We start from the raw sequence: 10,867 nt of genomic DNA, 5'->3' as shown, positions 1-10,867 counted from the left end.
AGAATCATCGTAGAAACTTCTTGTTTGCGTCGCTACCTTCTCTGGAGACAGCTTTTATTAGACAAGGTCAGAGGTCAAGTTGACGATTTCGTAAGTACCAGTCTATGACTGCTTGTTTGTTTGTTTGTTTGTGTGCAGGATATCTCAAAAAGTTGTGGACGGATCCAGGTGAAATTTTGTGGACAGGTTTGATGTGTGACAAGGACAAACTGATTCGATTTTGGTGAAGCTCCGAATCCGGATCCGGCTACTACAATTTTTAAGTGATTCTTCGACATTGAGAGATAGGGCTGAAAATGATATAGAGTACGATATCTCAAAAAGTTATTCCCGAATTCGGATGAAAATTTGTGGCCAGGTTAGGTGTGTGACCAGGAAGAATTGATTCAATTTTGGTGAAGATCCGGATCCGGATCTGATAATTTTTAAGTGATTCTTCACCATTTAGAGAAAGGGCTAAATATGATATATGGCATGATATCTCAAAAAGTTGGGGACAGATTCGAATAAAACTTGGTGGACAGGTTGAGTGGGTTGCAAGGACAGATCGATTCGATTTTGGTGTCGATCTGAATCCGGATCTGGATACGAGAATTATTTAATTACCCCTGGAGCAAAGTCAAGACAATGATTAAATAAGGTGGTGTACAAGACGGTGCATTAATGGCAGTAAACTTCTGAAAATAAAAATTCTACAACCATTAAATATTTATTTTATTTCAATTGAATTGTATACTTGAACACTGCAGAACACAAATTGCCTTTTTGGCACTTTCAAAAACCTCCAGTTTAGCAGTACTTGTACAAAATATTAATGCCCTGAGAACTGAATAAATATGAGAAAAACTATGTGAATCAGCATTCCACACCATCTCATGCTCTAATGGCAGAATAACTGTGTGAGATTCTGCATTCTCACAAATATGGTGGGCACAGCACTGTTTGTTTTCGGAATCTTTTTCTCAAAGATTGCTCCAAAATCATCATTTTCTCTGAGAGTAGTTTGCAGAACGTTTATAATTCCACAAATGCATGGATAAACCTTGATGGCGATGAAAAAGGCATCTCAGCCGAGCGTCGACACCTCTGGACTGTCCTGTTTGACCCATCGGCTTTGTATGGTTACCATAAAGGTTCTGTTATGCAAGGTCCATGAAGAAAACGAACATATTGTTGCAGATTCGCGCCCGCCGGCGTGCTGACGGCCACGTAACTCGAATCGCGGCACGTCGCCCACCGGACGGACAATCCAGTCGTGACCCTCTCGGACTAACGCCGGGAACCAGTCACGGGTGGACCTTTCGGTCTCACCGCGATCGAGCCAATCGGCCCCCACGTGGGATAGGGTTGCTCGCCAAATTCGACCTACCTAAGTACCCACACGGAGGGTAGACCGGGCGATCGCACCTCGCCGCAGGTCGACTTCGGACACGGGCCACTTAAGCGACCCGTTCCGTACTATCGGGATAACCGAGCGGTGTTATTCGTCGGCCTCGACGGTTCGATTAATTATCGGGCGTCTTAGCCCATGACCAACCCTTTACGTGAAGCAAGATGGGGATTCAATGAAAGAAATGACGAAGCGAAGCGGGAAAACAGTTCAACAATAAGCACATTTATTTCGCGATGAACGGAAAGCACACATATACAATTCCACCAAAAGCACATGTAAAAGAAGAAGACAATGCAATATTACACAAAAAGCAAATGCAACAATGCAGATCTATCCGACTACCGGGCACACGGCAACACTTATACAATTTTACTTCACAGACGGCGCCGACAACACATATTCCCAAAGCAAAAGAAAAGAGAACCACCCTCCAGGATGAGGGGGTAGGCGGGCCTGGGGCCGAGACCGTGTCGGGCCTACCCGTCTGATGATGAGACGCGGAGCGGCGGTGGTGCCTCAACTCCGCGGGCCTCGCGGACAGTGTCTGGTAGGGGGTGGGAAGGGGGCCCCCTTCGTCGCACTATCTCAGCGCGGGGGGAAACAGGAGGGGGTTGCTGATGCTCGGGGAAAGGAGGATATAACCCTGTCTCGGGTCCCGCGGCGAGCGTCTCCTCCTCCACCTCGGTCGCGTTGCTGGCCTCTCCCTGTGCCGCTCCCGGCACCGACGCGAGCACCCCCTCGTCCGCCTTCGCCGCCGTCACCTCTCCACAGCTCCGTCCTCTTCACTCCGACTAGTACCACTTCTTTCCAGCTCCACCGACGACTCTCTTGAATTCCGCACACTCCACTCAACTTCCAACTGAACTCTCTTACGAACGCAGTCGTTTTTATAAGCCCCGTGGCTTCGCTCTTTTACCCTTGACCCTCTGCCTCCGACCCTTCACCTCTCTTGCTGGCTCCCCATTGGCCCGAGGAAAAGTGGGCGTGAATGCTTTTTGATCCATGAATTTGCATATAGCGACCACCCTCCAACGCCCTGGAGGCGGGGCCAAACCGCCCCTCGCTCACCGATTGGACGGAACAAAAGTGGGCGTGAGTCGTTTTTGATCCGTTTTTCTGCGGAAAGTCCGTGATGTTTTTGAACACGCTGCTCGCCCCGCACGAGTCCAGCATCGGTGCCCACGAGTGGCGCGAGATGACGGTGATGCGATGGTGGCGAGTTGTGACGGTAAAGGTCGTGGCGGTTGTGGTGAAGCGGCGTTGTGGTTGGTGGTTGTTGTTGTGAAGCGGCGTTGTGGTTGGTGGTTGTTATTGTGAAGCGGCGTTGTGGTTGGTGGTTGTTGTTGTGATGGCTGTTGAGACGTGGTTGGTGGCGGTAGTAATGGCGGCTGGTCCAAAATAAAGATAGCAAAAGAAAAACGGCTATCCTGAAGAGTCGCAGCCCGCATGAATGACATTTATTCCCTCTAGACAACGGGTTTGGGCCTAACTACACATATACTTACAGAGATATCTCACCTAAGGGACCTGAATGGTGGTTTGCGAATTTCGTCAACCACAACAATATATTGTACTCAGAAACGCAAAGCAAGAGTTTAAAATGCTCCTCCCATGTCCTTTTCTCAAGACTAAGTGGGGTAAGGTGTTCTCTGAACTCTCATTAGTCTCACCTCGAAGGGGTTGAGTGCGTGTGTGTGTGTGCATATATCTATATATTTTTCGCTTAAAATGTTTTTTTTTCTCTCTGCAACCACTTGTCCGATTGATGTGAAACTTTAAACACAGGAGGGATCCCCATGGAGAATGTTTATTAACAACTCTGACATCATAGGTCACACGGTATGGCAGCCATATTGGATTAAAAGAAGAAAAAAAAAAGAGTTGGACATCTTCTCTGAAACCGCTCAATAAAAAAATTTAAATTTGGCAGATGTTATAAACTGCCGATGGGTTATATAGGGTTATAACGATGACATCATCGGTGAAGTGGTATTGCAGCAATAACTAGTTGAATCGAAATCATCATCTGAAAAATCTGAAACTTTATATTTCTGATCTTCGACCTGATGTGAGGAAAAAACTGAGGTTAAGACGTCACCGGTCACATGGTCTAGTGGCCATATTGGATTGAAAATAAAAATGTAAAAAAAAAAAATATATATATATATATATATATATATATATATATATATATATATATATACACATATATATATACACATATATATATATATATATATACACTAGCCAAACCCGCGCTCCGCGTGAAGTTTCTACAGTGAGGGTACATTAGGACATCAATATATCCAGTGTTCACAATGTGATTTATAGAATTTCTTGATATACAATGTTTCTTGTTTCATTTTTTTGTGTCAAATTCACCTTCTGAGGTAGTCAGCATGTGCAGAAGAGGGTTTTACATTGCAGACGCTGTTTCCTAGGAGTGGCATTTCGCCTTTCAGCGGTGATGGTCTGTCAACGACAGATGTAATGACGTCCGCGAATGACCGATGATGTCGTGACGTCACTACGCGTCTCAGCGGTGACGTCACACGTCGCCATGCAAACTAATGTAAAAATTAGAAAATCGCCAGAAATTCCCAAACCTGTCCATCTGGCGCGATCTCACATAGCCTATGCTGTACAATAGATCACAGAGCATCCGCTTACCGAAAGTGGCGACAATCCGTCGGGCAGTTTTGGAGGAGATACGTCCACAAAATATGGCTCAGCAATATTAATATAATAACACACACATATATATATATATATATATATGTATGTATATATATGTATATATATATATATATATATGTATATATATATACAGTATATCTTTTTCTCCAGAACTGCTGAACAGATCGATGCAAAACTTCATGCATACATTCAACTCGCCATGGGAAATATAGTTTTAATTTTTTTTTTTTAATATTCATTTTCATTGATGCAATTTCGCCTTAATGTGCATGCATAAGAGAGGTCGTTAAATATCCGACTAAATCAACAATCAATAAAGCTATGCATAATGGCAATGTATGTGACATAACAGGTTGCATGGATGATATGGGTATATGGGCCATAATAGTAGCATGGTCAGTTAACGATGGCGTTTTTTTTGTTTGTTCAGAATGAAGGCGAGAGGCAAGACGATGTGCCCTACCGAGTGCCTTTTTAATTTATTACTATTACTCTCTGTGATCACTGCTCTGTGACCATATTCTTCTTCTTCCCCATTTTCCTCCCTGTAATAAATCCCCATTTTTGATAACCTGTGTGGTGATTGGGAGCGGACTCCATAGCGCATAGTGCGGATTGCAACAAATGCAGATCGCTGACAAAACTACACTAGGCTCTTCCTGTCCGCAGATTTGCCACGGTCGTTGTGTCTGAAGACGCCGATTCACGCTAAATTATCCTGGTGAACATGGAGATCTTTTCATCCCATATCTGCCAGGTGGTGTGATGGTCGTTAAAGATGCACGTCTCTGTGTCTCTGTGTCTCTGTGTCTCTGTGTCTCTGTGTCTCTGTGTCTCTGTGTCTCTCCATCGAGTGCAGCCTATGGCTGCTGGTTGCATCATTGGTTGGGACGCGGCTTTGCCGCTGATGCAGTGTCCCCCTTACCAGTACACTGGTACTCATTTTGCCGACCTCAGAAGGATGACAAGCTGAGTCAACCTCCTGGTGTACATTAATTCAGCGGCCAATGGGGCTTGAACTCAGGACCCTAAGATCCCAAGCCGCCACCCTAACTACGAAGCCAACACCAGGCTAGATGCACGACTTTAGCAATATTATAAAGGGTGTCTCAATAAAACGTGTCCAGACTTTATTTATTGAAAACTGTACTACCTTGTCATTGTGCACACTTGAATGAGTAACAACTGACTGATAACGTGCAATCATTCCATCACATGCTAATGCCATATGTTAGGTATTTTACTTATTTGTATGCAGCCTGTGCCTGCTGGCTGCATCATTTTCTCGGGGCGCGGGTGTACCGCTGATGCAGTGCCCTGTTTCCGGTAAGCTGGTACTCGTTTTGTCGACCTTGGAAGGATGACAAGCTGAGTCAACCCCCCTGGTGTTGATTCAACGACAACAGTGGCTTGTACTCAAGACCCTAAGATCTGAAGCCAACCACCTTAACTATTAAGCCAACTCCAGGCCTTGTAAGGTATTAGTAACACTCAACATCATGTCTCTGTCTGTCTCTCTCTCTCTCTGTCTCTCTCTCCTGTTTCATTAATTTTTTCTGAAATACAAAATTCTGTACACATTTTATTGAGACACCCTGTATGTACAAATTTGCATCTTTAAAAAAAAAATTCAACCATGTCGAAGTGCATGTGTTGCTCAAAGTAAACAACAAAATTGCTTACTCTTTAGTTTTGTGGCTTTCCTTGGCGGCAACCACACTGAACCGCAACCAAGGAAATGACCATTCTAAACTGCTGATGGACATGCGGCGTGCCCTTTGTGGCAACTGAACCCAGAACATCAAGCTGAACCAAGGTACACAACGTGGTCCATCCACCCCGCACGGATAGAAACGTGACTACTCAAACCGATATATGTCCATGAATGCACAACTGACCCGTCCCACACACCGTGAGACAAAAAACCGCAAGGCTATCACATAAGTACAAAAGGCTTGCAACATTTCCTCAAGGAAGGGGAGCACGTATGAACAGGAAACACACTTAGCAAGCGACTTCAGCCCTCTCTGAAGGATTTGGCTCTCTCTGCCCTGCCATCGAGGTCAGCTTGATCCCACAACTCACCTGCGGGTCACGTGCGAAGGTGTGTGTGCGTGCGTGCGTGCCGGGGGTCGTTGTCTGAAGATCTTCTGAACAGGTTGTGTTCCACGCAGGCAGACCGCCGTGCTACGTGTCCTGGAAGTGTGACGACTGATGTCACAGTGGGTGTGTCGGTGCACCGTCCTAACACGACTACATTCCTTATAATAAATAAAAGAAGGCCAAGCCCTCCGCCTTCTCGGTCTCTTCACGAGAACCTACAGTCGTTCCACGACCATCGGAGGCCGTGGGATTCCTCGTAGTAAAGAAGACCCCTTCCAGGCAATGTGGGATGAAACCCCCTTTTCACTCTGCCACCCATGACTTGGTTCATGGTCTCTTATTTGAGCCATTTCACCGCAAAGCGTATATACACTAGCTTACACTACTTCAATGAATCTGTTCATTCTTGAGTAATCATTCTTGCCTTATGTTCACCTTTCGTTTACCGAAAGTAACCAAATATGTGAGCAAGAGAGAAATGGGGGGGGGAGGACTATGAGACTGGTTTGGGTAGTCGTTGGTGGGCATGGGGGGGAGATTAGTAGCTGGGGATTATGGGGGGTTATATACCCTCGTGCTACACAGGCTTGGCTAAGCGTTCACTCAACACGCCATCACTCGAGATGGGCATTAAGCCGGCTGTCCAATATACTGTGAAGCATCTTGTACGTTGGAATTGTTTAAATCTCGCAATGCTTTCAACAAGAAGAGGAGATTGTGCGCTTTACCGAACATTTCTTCGTTGGTGTGGGTCGGTGGTCAGAGCGTTTAACTGTGTAATCAAGCTCGGGGACCCATTTAAATGCATGGCTTTCGTGCGGCCCGAACAAGCCGCGCATCTTCGTGATGACGTGTCATGATAGGCAGGTGAGTTCGATTCAACTTTCCTGGTTTCATCAGAAACCTTGTTATTCAACCACATTTAGCTGCGGTTAACCGGATCAGCGTGAATGAAAATTTAGTTCCGAGCCAACTATTTATTACGTTCACAAATACCGTGGAATTCTCACCTCCGCACTCAACAGGTACTTACGGGAACGAACCCAACGCAGCCCCGTGGGCTACGTAATAAATGGATGGGCACTCGTGTGGTTCATTTCCAGATCCAGACAGTAACTTATGGGGAAAGGAGGTTTGGGTGTAAAAAAAACAAATTTCCAAGAAAAACACTTTCAATGATAAATGACATGATTGCCACGTCCCAGGTACGACGTTCCACGTACAGGTGCCCATGGAGGACATTAATAATTCATGAGATAGGCGGAGCTTTCCATAAGTTAAACCCATATATGGAGAGAGGAATTTTGGAAGTTGATTACATTGGATGGGAGATAAGAGTAAACGATGAGGAACGTTCAAGGAGGCGTTCACCCTGAAGTCCACGAGTAGGTAAACGAGGCCATTTAGAGGGACGATGTACTCAATGATGATGGAGCTGGGGATTTGCCTTCAGGGCAGTAGTCCGACGGTCCGTAGTCGAGTGAGGGAATCGAACTCGTAACTTGACAGCTCAAAACGGTTATAGGTATTTGGTGTGTTTCATCGGTGTCGTCTGCTGGGTCAACATAACTACGAAATTACACCGCACGTGATGACCTACGTCTAATGCACCGGACTGGCAAAGTTTCCTGACTTTGATGAAATTTGAAAGTCTGAGCATGTGGAAACATCAGCAGTGAACTGAAATGGCAAAACCACACAAACTATATGGATATGAGCCTTTGGTGCTCCAGCAACGCAATTGCACTCTCTGGTGGTGACATGCAAAAAGCGCATTTGTTGTGCAGCTTAGCATGTTTGCAGGTTTCTTGTTCCCTCCACCACCAAAGGTGCACCAAGGTTCTGTTTTCACCCCTGCCTGTCTGTCTACCTGTCTGTCTATATGTGAGCAAGACATCTCAAAAAAGTTGTGGACGGATTCGGACGAAACTTGGTGGACGGGCCGGGTGTGTGATGAGGACGAATTGATTCGATTTTTGGTGAACATTAAAATCCAGATCCGAATACGAGAATTTTTTTTAATTTTTAAAGTGATTCTTCACCATTGAGAAATGGGGCCAAAAACGAAATAGCACGATATCTAGAAAAAAAGGTTATGGAAGAGTTATGATAAAACTTGGTGGATGAGTTGGATGGGAAAGAAATGAGAAGAACAAGACGATTATACTTTGGTTAAGATCTGGATCCAGATGCGGCCGATCAGTTGGATAATAAACGCACTGGACAGCCTGGAGGAGGGATGCGCGCTACCGAGTACCTGTAACCCCGCCAAAGGAAAGATATTGCAGTTGGGTCCGTTTGTTTGTCTGTCTGTCTGTCTGTCCGCACAGAACTTTCGTGTCTTTCTCTGCAACTGCTTGTCGGATTGAGACGAAATTTTCGCTACAGGAGCGACAACTAATGCAGAATAATTTATTGATAATCATGACGTCGTCGGTCACGTGGTGTGGCAGCCATGTTGTAAAAATGGGAAAAACTTTGGACCTCTGTATTTCTGAAACCATGCCAAGGAAAACCAGAGTGGTGTCAAAGCCACCCAATGCTCGCCTGTTTATACATTCATCGTTTTTAAAAGACTAGTCTAATAATATTTTTTATAAAGCATTGCAGTGAAGTCTGATCCAAATAATTTTAAAGCAATATATGTATTTGTATATTGTAATCAGTAAAAAATAGTGTGATAGATAAAAACATTAGAAAGGAAATAACTTGCACCAAAAACTTTAACATTTTCACGCTGACGCTGACGCAGGGGGTATCGCTATAGCTCTCTGTTCTTCGAACAGGCGAGCTAAAAATTGAAACTTGGGACAGGGCAAGTACTCCTCATGGGGAATAAGTAATTTTTATGACATCATCGGTGCCTTCGTTATGACGTCATAATTGCATTTGCAGAACGCTACATCTGATTAGTATGAAAAATTTTGAGGCTTATCTTGGGATTAAATGGTCCACAAATTTTTTTGATAACGTCATCGATCACGTGATTCGGCAGCAATATTGTTTATAAAAAGAAACATTCAAAAATCTTCCTCTCTGAAGTGGCTGAACAGATCGAGGCGAAACTTTACACGTATGACCGCCTATCTATGAGGAACGAAAGGTTCGTACATATGACATCATAGGTCATATAGTTTGGCAGCCATATTGCATTTACCCTAAAAGATATAAAAAATCTTCTTCTCCAGAACGGCTGGACAGATCAATGGGAAACTTCACACAAATGTTCCCCAAGCCTTGGGGATACCAAGGTATTCACGAATAATTAATGTCACATGGTCTGGCAGCCATATTGGATTGAGCGAAAATCTTAAAAAAAAACATTTTTCTCTGGAACTGCTGAATCAATCGATGTGAAACTTCACAATTATGATCTAGTAGCGATGGGAAATATTTTTTTTGGGGGGGGAGGGGAATTTCAATTTGATCTGATACATGGTCTAGCAGCCAGAGTTATTTAATTTTTGATCTGGGTTATTTTTTATTTTCTTGTTTTTTTAACAAGATTCACTTGGCTATCGATGGATGGGTTTGAGGGAAGAGAAGTAGCAGCTGAAACCAGAATCCTATCCATGTTCCCCCTGATGACTTCATCTTTCCTTTTATTTTGTTGGGGTTCCTTCTGATTACTCCAATGCAGGACTGTACCAATTTGGTCTTCCATTTGATTTGAATTTAATTTATTTTAATCTCATTCTAAATTCAATTGAATAATAATAAACAACGTCATGGGTCAGGACCAGGTGTCTAATCAAGGCAGAGTTGCTCTACCCAGTCATCACTGCCAGCAGTTATAAAGTGGCAGTTCTAGTTATCTGTCTTATTAATTATATAACACACCAGTACACAAACGACACAAAATACACCACACAAAACTATACAAACAACACACAACACATGTGCTGGTGGGGTAGCTTAGGGATCACACAGCACACTCCACTTTGAGCTCTCAAGCCTGAGCTCGAATATTGTCCCAGCTGTAAACTATCATCCTGGTGTTAGTTGGCAAGATGACTGAGTGGTACACACACTTGCCACGAGATGGCTGAGTGGTATGCACACTCGCCTCTCAGCTGTCTCGTCTGGGTTTGAATCCCAACCCAGCTATAAACTGTCATGCTGGTGTTTTTTCATGCAGAGTGATTCATCAATGTGTATGCCCATCCTTTGGATGGAAGTTAAGCCGGTTGTTTCATTTTCCAGCACAAGTTGGTGGCTGTTAAAGATCCCAAGGTGTCCTTCCCAAAGAGTGGGCGAGCTATCGCCGGAAACCTGGCCAAATGACAAATTCATGCTCTAACCTTTTGGAGGTCCCATCCCCATGCAAAGGATAATAGTTGTCAAGTAGGGACCCCTGCCATCGTCATACTAAACACTCAATTTGGTGTCTACCCGTCTCTACATGTCTGTGGTCGATGCATTCGGTCGTTAATGATCCAATCTCAACCAAACTTGCCAGGGGGACTAATTGTCAGAAGATCAAGGTTGTAAATACTTTGTTTGCGCTCCCACTCCCTCCTCCAGGGTTCGGAATATGGTGCTGATGCAAGTTATCTCCCGCTTGTGAGTGGTACGACAATGCTTCAACACACTTCTCATTGAGAAAACCGTGACGTTCCACCGTGGCACGCGTGGCCATGGGTTAGTCCATTCACGAATGAGGGGTTGTTTCGT

The 10,867-nt window shown here is 44.5% G+C and overlaps 1 protein-coding gene across 1 annotated transcript in view; it reads right to left on the bottom strand.

The window, feature by feature from the left end:
- The window catches only part of LOC147016960 (ras-related protein Rab-27A-like), a 47,959-nt gene extending 41,623 nt beyond the window's left edge, over positions 1–6,336 (bottom strand). Inside the window, exon 1 of the mRNA XM_085846258.1 lies at positions 6,176–6,336. The gene's annotated coding sequence lies outside the window, so the exon portion shown is untranslated. The remainder of the gene's footprint in view (positions 1–6,175) is intronic.
- Positions 6,337–10,867: the final 4,531 nt, after the last annotated feature.

This window comes from Eptatretus burgeri, chromosome 11 (assembly GCF_056783735.1).
Source record: "Eptatretus burgeri isolate ZD-2024b chromosome 11, Ebu_testis_v1, whole genome shotgun sequence".
NCBI lineage: Eukaryota > Metazoa > Chordata > Myxini > Myxiniformes > Myxinidae > Eptatretus > Eptatretus burgeri.
This window is presented reverse-complemented; position numbering and strand designations above follow the sequence as displayed.